Source organism: Helianthus annuus, chromosome 1 (assembly GCF_002127325.2).
Source record: "Helianthus annuus cultivar XRQ/B chromosome 1, HanXRQr2.0-SUNRISE, whole genome shotgun sequence".
In the NCBI taxonomy this organism is placed as follows: Eukaryota; Viridiplantae; Streptophyta; class Magnoliopsida; order Asterales; family Asteraceae; genus Helianthus; species Helianthus annuus.
The window spans coordinates 110,490,690-110,502,407 of NC_035433.2; the positions used below are offsets into that span (position 1 = coordinate 110,490,690).

At 36.1% G+C, this 11,718-nt stretch overlaps 1 long non-coding RNA gene across 3 annotated transcripts; it reads right to left on the reverse strand.

Moving 5' to 3' along the window:
- Nucleotides 1-10,545: 10,545 nt before the first annotated feature.
- LOC110938542 lies at nt 10,546-11,481 on the reverse strand. 3 transcript variants are annotated; one of them, XR_004892988.1, is made up of 4 exons: nt 11,322-11,481; nt 11,163-11,205; nt 10,868-10,900; nt 10,546-10,754 (listed from the first exon to the last, which is right to left on the reverse strand). It is a non-coding gene; the product is annotated as an uncharacterized LOC110938542 (long non-coding RNA). The 3 variants fall into 3 exon arrangements; XR_002591473.1 differs by having other exon boundaries at nt 10,842-10,900; XR_004893008.1 differs by lacking the exon at nt 10,868-10,900.
- Nucleotides 11,482-11,718: the final 237 nt, after the last annotated feature.

An 11,718-nucleotide genomic window follows, 5' to 3' on the forward strand; every position in this document is an offset into this window, starting at 1 on the left:
GGCTGGCGAATTTGGCGAGTGTGTTGGCATGGTCATTTGTGAGGCCGAAGAAAGGTGGGAAAGATGCTAGGTTGTTTGGAGGGCCATACATTACAGTGTTGGCAGATAGATTGGGAGTGTTTACGGATTACCCTGCTGAGAGGATGCACACAGGACCAGATCCATCATTTATGGAGCTGAATAGTTTCCAGCAGGCACGTATTGTTACATATGATGATCCACCAGTGTGGTCAGAGGTTTTACAGGAGCCACCCCCACCAGATTCAGCTATCGCGGAGGCAATGCAGGCTGCTATTCCTCAGCGTTATCAGGTGCCGCTTCAGAGGCATCAGTTACCAGCACGTGAGTACCCTATCAGGGCGGCGCGGGTAGATCCGTTGACGTTGGAGGATAGGGTGGATAGGTTGTATGATTTTGTTGAGCAGGTGAGGCAGGAGATGCGAGACGGCATGAGAGTTATTATGGATCGTTTGCAGGTACAGCCGCCGCCGTCATGGCAGCCACAGCAGGAGGACCCTGCTGGTGGGCAGCAGGGTTAGGATAATGAGTAGATTGAGGATGCAGCAGCGTTTATGGATCTTATATCTTTTATTTTTAGTTTATGCTGTTTTTTATCCTCGTATTTTGGTCTGTACTGATATCCTAAACAGGTTGGCAGGGTTTGGGGGTTGGTTGATACATGGATGATTGTGAACTGATATTATGATAGTATATATTATGCTTGTTTGTATGATTTGATTGATTAGGTCATTGTGTGAGCCGCTTCTGTTCGTGTGTCCGAGTTCTTACAATTTGCTGAGCGCGTTTGGATTGGAGGGCATATGTGGTATCAACTGGCACACTGACAGTCTCACATATATTCAGCTAAGTCGTTCCACTTGTATATTTTGTATATTTATTTATTTTTCGTATTTCTTTTTGTTTTTAGGTTTTAGGAGTCGTGTTTTCATCCTTGCATTAGGGACAATGCAATAATTAAGTGTGGGGATGGGACATTTGAGTCTTGAGTCGTTAGTTTAGTGAGTCTCGAGTCATAAAAAGTCGAAAAATACAAAAAAATTAAAAAATTTTCAAAAAATCCAAAAATATTAAAAAATATATAAAATGTATTTTGAAATAAGAAGTTTGCAAAATAAAAGCCGAAAATGATAGAAAAGTCGGATTTTTTGTTCGGGTTCAAATAATAATAATATGAGAATAAAATAATCGTGCTTGTGTCTAGTTTGGGATGCGCGGGTAGGCTCAATTCGGTTGCCGATACAGAGAAACAAAATACCAAGATCCAAAATCCAAATCATATTAACGTGACCCACCCACGACCCGCCTAACGATCAACTACCTCTTCCCTTTTATTTCGTCTATTTTCAAGCATCACTTACTCCCACACCAATTAACAGATCCAATATCTCATTCAAAGGTTTCTGCTTTATCATCCCAATTTCAGGTTTCTTCAATTCTTCATCCTTTGTGTTCTTTTAGGTAAACCTAGTAATCTGAAAGCTAAACTCCCACAAGAATCAAGATTTGGATGCCCGGTAAGCAGCTGAGTTTTGTTATCAGGTTGGTGGTGGTGTGGGGGTGGGTGGTGGCAGGTGGTGGTGTGGGGTTGGATGGTGGTGTGAGGGTGGTGGCAGGTGGTGGTGCTGGTGACGGTAGGTGGCGGTGGGGCTTTTCCCTTGTGTGAGAGAGAGGGGGGAGGGGAGTCAGAGTGTGTGTTTTAGATAGAGTGAGTGTTTATATATACGTGTGTGTGTGAGTGATTTTTTATATTTTAATAAAAGTAGAGGGTAAATAAGTAATTTCAGATGGAATTAACGGAGAAAACTAACCCCCATCCAGTCCAGGGATTATCCGAGTAACAAACTGTCAAACCACATGGACCACCGGTGTAATTTCCAAAAGTTAGGGACTATAGGTGTTATTTTACAAAACCATAGGGACCATCCTGGCATTTAACTCATCTTATAATAAAGGATTCCAAATAATGCCACATGGCACTCTCTCGTTCAACCTCACAATTTTTATTAATAATTTTTTAATTTAATAAATAAATATCACTTATTTTATCTTAGTCAATATTAATCTAACTAATCTAACTTACAATAAAAAAAATCCAATTAATGTCAGGTGCATCCTCTCATTCAAACTTACAATATTTACTTCTATTTTAGTTATAATATTTTTATCCTTATCCTTTACTTTCATTTCTAATATTATAATATATATCAATTAACTTTTACCATAAAATTGACAAATAATATATTTGTATTATACAACAGTAAAATTGTCACACCCCAACCGATGGCGGAAACATAGGAGTGAGATGAACGAGATTGCTCGAGACTTCATAAAACTATAGTGACATATTTAATTCAAAAGTTGATTTCATTTCATATCAAAGATTGTCAAAGTACAACATAAGAAATCAAAATACAACAAGTTTGAAACAATACAACAAAAGTACAACAACCATACAATAACCAAATCTAGTATTTTCTAAATATGTTTCTAAGCCTTCCCTACCATATTTCTTCAATGTCAACATCATCAACCTGCAACATATTGAAAAGTATAGTTCAACACACAAGGTATTGGCGAGTACACAAGTTTAATATAGCATAAGTATGTAAAAACGGTTTAAACAAATCCACATGGCAAAAACAGTTAACTAGATTAATGTATCATGGCATGCAATTATACAAGTTAATCCTCTGATTACCGCATAAAATAAAGACTTAACATGACCACAAGACTCTGGGCGGTGCGTTACTCCTATAGCGCTATACATGTTAAGGGAAGGCTTGTACGAAGTTAATGAGAAGCGAATCACATAAGAATGTTTCAAGAATACAAATCAAGTATCATGTATTTAAGCATGTATAATGGATTGTTTGTGTTTGCATAAAAGTATAAGTGTGATTGTGTAAGTTGATAAGTTAAACATATTGCACCCAAAAATGTAAAGTGTAAAAAGGTCGTTCGAGTGTACTCACGGTTTTCAAAGCTTCCTTTGGTAATCCCATGAAGAGTTGGAGAGTTTGGAAGTTGGAAACACCGAGGTCACCCTACATGGGGTAAACGGAGGTGTGTGAGTATCGGAATGATAACAAAGTATTTAGATTGGAATTTAAAGTATAAAAAGTATATATGCATAAAAGTATATCTTGTCTAACTACTCATTTTGACACTAAGTTGTATGTCATTGCAAGGGTCCTAGTTTGCCCAATAGAATAAAGAACAAGGGACTTATAACATTAGATAAAGTAGCCTAAGTTCATGACAAACAATCATAAACCGATTATCATCATTGTTGGATCGTTGTTGACCCTGAATGAGTCGATCAGAAGAGTCGTTTCTCTAATTCAAAGGCGGAATCAGTGAATTAGATGCTCAAACTAAATATAATGCTTCACTTTATTGATTCTGATAATGTTTACAACCTGGAAGCAATTCGGCAGCACTTCGTTACAAGTTCCAAGCCCTTCTAAATGAAACAACCATGCACCTATTTATAGGATTCATGAACCGCTTATACGATGATACCACTTGTTGGATCGTCGTTGACCCTGAATGAGTCGATCAGAAGAGTCGTTTCTCTAATTCAAAGGCGGAATCAGTGAATTAGATGCTCAAACTAAATATAATGCTTCACTTTATTGATTCTGATAATGTTTACAACCTGGAAGCAATTCGGCAGCACTTCGTTACAAGTTCCAAGCCCTTCCAAATGAAACAACCATGCACCTATTTATAGGATTCATGAACCGCTTATACGACCGACCAAATAAGCGATCCAGACAATATAATGTGGTTCGCTTATATGAACAATGTTCATATAAGCGGTCCAGCATGATAGTGTGGGTCGCTTTTATGGACATTGTTCACATAAGCGATCCAACATGCTAATTTACCACTTCTCGTTTCTCGAACCTCGTGCACTGGTTATTCTAACCTATCCTATCCTATTACATGAAACAAGACGAAGTCAATAGACGTAATGCACCAACAGACTCCCCCTCGGATATTGACGAAGACTTCAGTGAACATTCTCTGATATGCCACCTCTTCAGTCTTGATCATCTTTGCCAACTTCATCATCCATATGCTCCCCCTCTCATCAAGCTTCCGTGCTTTTAGAGATCATCACCTTGCTTTTCAGCTACAAGCTCTTCCTCATTTACAACTTATCTTCAGACTCCCCCTTAGACTCGGCTCTTCGGGATCGTAATCTGATTCTTTCCTGTAATCACTCAGACAAATGATAAGTAACAACATTTTAAAAAACATGTTCTCTAATATACTTCCCCTGTCAACAAACTTAACAGATATGGCAATATAAAGAATCCAATTCCCTCACAAATTATCATTCAAGTTCAAGTTAATGACCTTAACGATATCACAAATGTTTTTGAAGTTTTTCAAGAAATTTCAAGTTTCAAATTAATGAACTCGTTTTGTTTTCAGAGACATAATCAGCATACTTAGATTTTGAAACTCAGCAACTCAGACATCGGTTTATCAAAAATAAAGCAGAAATCAAAATCTTTTTGTATTTTCTGAAAATATAAAGCAGTAAAGAAATATATACAATCATATTTACAAACAATATTTTTTTTTGTTTTGAGAATGCACCAGAGGATCATATCAGTTTATGACAAGTCACAAGTACCGTTAGGCTTTAAATCATACTCAGAATTAAACAATTTACTTAGATTGTCGATATACTGATCCATTTAAATTTTCATACAAATTTCAACTGATTCAGGATACGATTTAGATGTTTTAAGACTTAAACTCATTCATGTGTCCCACCTCTTGAATATACTCCCGTATCCAGAATCCCAATATTCAGTCTTACAGGTAAGAATACTACAATGATGTCTGTACATAAATTAGGGGTTAAATGCGAGAACTGAGGGATCTCAGGTCAGAACTTCCGTTCAGCAGAGAGATATCAGCTTCGACTTTGCAGTATGTCCCCTTTAGAGGATCTTTTAGCTACAACAGATGATTATCAATTTTATTGTCTAATCATCTGAGGGCTTTATGCTATATTTCAAGCATTTCAGGATAAAGTATTAGCCAAGGACTAGGTCAGAACTACCGTTCAGCAGAAGTCCCGGAATAATACCCCAGACATCATAGAGTATAAACACCTAGTATATCAGAATACGAGACCTTTCAAACGAGATTTCAGGGGTTACCTATATATCCAAGTAGTGTTCCCCACAAAATAAGTAAGTTTGAATTTAGGTTTATATCCCGAAAAAGCTTACTAAATGTATAAAAACCTATCGACATATCATCAGTGAGACTGTTTAACGCCATTTAATCATTACAATTCTTTAGCATACTGTAACTGTCTACTGATGTACAATCATTTTCTCTTTTTACGCAAAACTCAAATTTTTGATTTTATCATGTTTTTGGCTTTTTCAAATTTTCTAATGTTTTTGTATTTTCTAACAATATTTTTCTCCCTAAAATGCAAAACCATTAAAGAAATTTGACAAACCGATACTGATAGCTTTGTCTCGCCATCCATTTTCTGCTTCTCATGCTCTGTTTTGCAGAAAATATAATATACCCCCATGATTTACAACCCATTGATTTTTACAGTTAGAAAACCGTTCTTCAACCTGTAATAGTAATCATGCTTGTTCCGCCGTGAGGGTTTCGGCATAGTCCATCACCACGTATTCAAAGAAAACTAACATCAAACATCACAATCATCAACCAAACAAACAAACAACCAACAAACAAACAGCAATCATGAAACACAACACAAACTTATACAAAACAACAAACAAACTCCCTGTCTGACCAAAACCAGGGATCGTCAACCTCTTCTCGTGCAACACTCTCACAATCTTCATCAGCATTTATCACCTGCACATTCAAACCTTATCAGACACACAAACAATTTGTCATAAAACTTTTAATTAATAAAGATAGATGCCGATTCATGCTTCGCAATCCAGGAAGCTCCGGCAATTCCAACCACTTAATCAAACATGGTGTCCACCCAGGCCTCAGGAGCCTTAGATGTAACTTTGATTCTAGCAACCTGAATTTTAAAGTTTTCAGCCTTAAGCGGAGGAACATTTGCATCATAGGCAACCACATCTGAAACCTCAGACGTTTTCACCTCAGAAGTTGAACTTATTGTTTCAGTTTTTGGTTTCCAAATTTGTTTCTGTTTCTCATCTTTTATCAACTCAACACTTTTCTTAACAGACCACATTTGACCTTTCAGAGTACCTCTTTTGTAAAAATTTGTTTCTTTCTGAACCTTTTGAGTTTGAACAACATTTTTAGGTTTCCAAATCTTTTGAGGTTTTGTCACTCCAACCGATGTTTTCCGACTCCATGATGTTCTCATTCTGGGTGTGTAAGACTTCGGGTTTGATTTCCAATTTTGATTTGAGGCAAACTTGTTTGTTGTATACCTCTAAGTTTGTCTCGAATCAAATCTGGTTGACCTCGGTTTCACACTCTCAGATTTCTGTATCTCAACATCAACATGCTTTGGATTTGGACACTTTCGTGCAACATGTCCAATTTGATCACATTTAAAACACACTTTCTTTGAAACATCCTTTGCCTGTTGTTGTTTCTTTTTCATAGCCTCAAACTCTGCATTAGATTGTTTTCCAATTTTGAATTTTTCTTCTTCAGTGAAACTTTTTCCTTGAACAAAATTCATTTTTGTCTGAAAATTGTACTTTTCATTTCTGTTTCGATTATGTTTCTTCTTATACCCCAAACCAGACTTCATGTTTTTCTTCTTAGAACCAGGTTTGTTAGAAAATCCTTTGAAACCTTTACCAGCAAACTTCGACATTTCAGACTTCTCAATTTCAACCATCTTGAAAACTTTGTCACTTTTCTCTAAAATCACATTCTGAATCGGGAAAACCACATCCAAGAATAGTTTGTCCGATCCAATCATGGTATAAACCAATCCTTTTGAATCATCATTCAAATTCTTCTCAGATTTCGTGTCTTTCAGATATCCATCATAAAGATTTCCTTCATCTTCATCCTGTGATTCAGACTTTCCTTTCAAAACACTATTACCCACCTTACATACCACCTCTGAATCATCAGCATCATCAGATTTGGTGTAAGTCACATCGATACTTTCAGGTAATTGGTCAACTATGTTCAAACCCCTTGCCACCTTTTCCTCATCATAAAAAGTATAATTGTCCCTCAATGGTGGTGGTACCTGATTAAACTCTGAACCAATACCCTTTTTACAATTATTAGTATCTTTGTCATCTGGTGTGATATTGAAAATACGTTCGAGAATGTACGAAGAGTTATGATAACTTTGAAGTTTTGTAACAATCTTTTCTTTTTCAGCCAAGACTTGTTTAAGATTAGCAATTTCATCAACACGCTTGTTTAATTCAATTTGTTTTTCTTTAAACTGTCTTTCATACAATTCTTTGGTTGTTAAAGTTTCAGACAATCTCTGATCAAAACTTTTGACTTGGCTCTTCAAAGTATCATAAGCTTCTTGTACTTTCTGACTTGACCATTTTAAAGAATCATACTGTTTTTGTAACTCTAGAAACTTAGATTCTTTCTCAATACAATCAACACATTTTGTGTCACATTTTCCTTTCAAAACCTCATTTTCTTTTTCAAAATCATGACATTTTTGTGTTAATTTCTCAACTTTTAATTTTAAGCTTTGTTCTGTGTCAATCCTTTCTTTGCATTTCAGTTTTAATGCATTTTCAAGTTTGTTCATTTCATTATCTTTTGTTTTGATTAATTCTTTTTTTTCATTGCAGGCTTTGCACTTTTCAATGCAATTCCTGCACTTGTTTTCCTTTTCTACAACCAATTCAACATTTGATAATCCAGAAGATTTGATTACCTCAGTGATTGACACCTCGGCATGCTCAGCTGCTGTTGTTTCCTGTATCTTCTCAACTTTTTCTTCCATCTCTTTCGGCTTTTGTTCTTCCTCAGCTTTTTGATTCTCATCACCAGCAAGCTTTGCAACAGTCTTTACTTCTTCAATCATCTTCTTCAACTCTTCTTCTTTTCTCTTTTTCATCTCTACCACCTTCGGTAGACTCCTTTCAAAGACTTCTCTCAACTTGTTCATCAACTCTGGCAGATAGCTGCTATCAAAAAGCCTTTTTGTGTTGAAAACACGCTCACTTGGAAACACATTAGTTACAGCATCAAAATCAACTTTTGACGGATCTACTACTGGATTCCCCTGTGGATCCAAGTAACACTCCAACTCTTCATTCCATCTCTTAGCTCTCTGTGCTTCTTGAAATGGTTCATACAGCTTGCCAATCTCCCATCTTGCACTATCTTTTCTCCACCATGTATCATGATCATCTTTTGCCACGAATGCATAACCAACAGCATCTTGTTCTGGAAGAACTTCTTTGCTCCAGTCATAACCTTCGTCCTCATAAATGACTGCAAGAGCCCTTGATTTTTCTTCCTGCTGCTTCAACCTTGGTGGTTCAGACTTATTTTGATGATAAATCGCTTTCTTGTAATAGTCTTCATTGAACGGATTTTCAGAATCTTCAGCAACATATGAATTTCTGCACTCGCGTTTGAAGTGACCTTTTTGCTTGCATTTGAAACATGTCACTTTGGATTTATCAAAACCCAGTTTGGTAGATGGCCCTCCAATTGACTTCCTCCCTGTAATTTCCATGAACCGTTGTGCTCGACGAACTGCACTGGCCATGCACCATCTGATATCCATCAGTTCCATCTCTTCGGGGTCTATTTGATCATATTCTTCTTTTGTCAAGTTGGTATTTCCAATCTTCCCTGCGACGAGGCCTTCATACGATTCCAGTACAGATGCTAAGAAAACCATCTGTTGTTTTGCTGATTCTTCACTGAAGTTCTGCCCATTCTTTAAATCGATTGCGATATTACACTGAAATACATTCTTTGAAGCAGTTTGATCTGAAGTGTTTGAAGAAGAACCACTGTGAAAACCACTGTGAAGACTTTCATTGTTAACTGATTTCGAACTTTCAGCAGAAAATGCTGTTTTTGGAGAACCAGCATTTGGTACATTTCCTCTGTAATAAATCTCTACATTCTGCTGATACGCTGGACTGTTGACTTTAGATCTCTTTAACTCCAATTCATGGCTTTCAAGCCTCTCAATCAGCAAGTCAACCTTTAGATCATCTGGCTTGATTGTATTCTTCAGCATAAGAGCAAAATATTGCCAATCTTGATCATTTGGCAATGCATCAAACAATTTACCCACCATCAATTCTTCAGAATAATCTATTTTATATCTAACCAGCTCCATTTTCAGATGTCCAAATCTTTCTAACATCTTACAAACAGATTCATTTTTCATGCAACTAAACACTTCAAACTCTTTACGCAACAACTTTTTCTTATTCTTGACAATCTCATTACTACCAACACACTTTCTCTCCAATGCTTCCTACAATTTCTTTGACGTTTCTTCTTGTTCAAGCAATGAAATAATATCCTCTCTCACTGACTGTTTAATCAAAGTTATCATTCTGTATTCAGCAACAACATTCTTTACATCTTTTTCTGTAAAATCTTTCTCCTCGATTAACTCTCCCTCTGCTTTCTCTGGTGCTTGATATTCAGTTACTAACTTTAACCAGCTTTCAGGAGCGAAAGCTTTCACCCATCCTTCAAACCTGTTTTTCCACCAATTATAATCTTCAACTTTCATCAATTTTGGTGGCTTTTGTTGACTTCCGTACATGTTTTCGAATTTTAGATTATCCGAAATCTCTTTTGAATACTCTTTCAACTCAGCTCTTCTATCTGACGATTCGGAAGTGAACGCGTTGTAGAATGTATTGTAGAATTCTTCACCGTTGTTCGACATTTTTGATCTCCTGAAAATCAATAACCTGGAAGCAAACAAACAAACTTAATCAGTTCAAACATTATCAAGTAATTTTGAAATATACTAACACTCGGTTGTCGAGAAATAATCTTGACACTTGAATGAAATCAGATTGATCGTATGAACGAAAACCAATATAGACAAATAAGCGAAACTGGTTGGACAGATAAGCGAATCAACAACTTTGACTAAAAGAGCAAACTGGATTGGACCAAATAAGCGGATCAAGTCGGATGAGCGGACCAAAACAGTTGACCGAATAAGCGAACCAATCTATGTATCTATAAGCGGTCCAAACAAGTTTAATCTAGCGGACCAGAAAATGTCATACGAGCGGTTCAGAAAATGTCACTCGAGCGGTTCACAATTGTCTTTAGGGGTGTTCAAGATCGGATAATCCGCTTTTCGGATATCCGAAAATCGGACATCCGAAATTTTCGGATAGTGAATATTGACATCCGAATCCGAATCCGAAATTTCGGATATCCGATTTTCGGATATCCGAAATTTCGGATTCGGATTCGGATATCCAAACGGATATCCGAATTTAAAAAAAAATAAAAGAATATTCTTCATGCATATAATTAAATCCAAACCTATATTCAACAATGTTTAAATCCAAACCTGGATCAACACAAGTGTTTAACATAAAAAACAATAAACATTCAAACTTAATTAATCCAAAGTTTCAAACAACCACAATCATTTAAAACAATTCAAATCTGGACATAAATCTAAAAGTAGTTCATGAACATCCATAATCCATCTCTTGTAAACAACCACAAAAACTCAAAACGAATCCAGCCATAAGCACTTGTAAAGATCCATTATCAATCTCTTGTCTACAATTCTGCAAATACACGAATTACAAAATATTATATAGAGACACAATTTATCAATAATACACATATATAAATTATAATATTTAAAACCTAACCATATTAGTATTTTGCTAGAACCAACCTTCTAGAAAAATGCTTCCATAGCCACTACTACCTGTGTATTTGGTAAAATACATTATAAAAAAAATTCTATATGCTATTACATTATGTAGAAAAAGAAAACAACAAACTAATAAATAAGCCAAAACAACAAGCTAATAAAAAAACTTTTATAAATGTTATCACTTTACTAAAAACCTGAACTGTTATAGTGTTACCATATGTTATTACCTTACTAAAACCTAAACTCTTGCTAAAACACCAACTAACACAGCAAAAACAACAAACTAATAAAAAAGCCTAACTTGAGTGATTACCTTATGAAGACGTGAACTCAAAAACCCAGGAATAGACAAGTATCTACAACCAATTAGGAGTACAAGTTAGATATACACATACATACATCTAAATCGAGCAAATCAACAGTTAGATTACAAATCGGATGTTAGATCACAACGAAATTAAAGAGCACTTACAGTTTTTTCACATAGGCGATAGGCTATCGTTGACCGAAGACACGAAATGGGGTAACGTCGCCGGCGATGCAGGTGGGAGAGGGGCGACGGCTTAGAAGAAACACAAACCATAGTTTTTTTCTTTTGAATTGTGAATGTCTGAGAAGAAGTAATGAAGTGCGTATGATATTAAGGACTTAGGGTAAATGGGTTTGATGGGCCGATGGGTAGATGGGTAGTTCCATAAGCCCATAATGGATGAATGGGTGTAATATATATTAATAAAAAAGATTAAGTTTTCGGATTCGGATAATCCGATTATCCGAAAATTTTTAAAACTCGCATCCGAATCCGAATCCGAAACTTCGGATAATCCGATTTTCGGATATCCGAAAATTCGGATATCCGAAATTTCGGA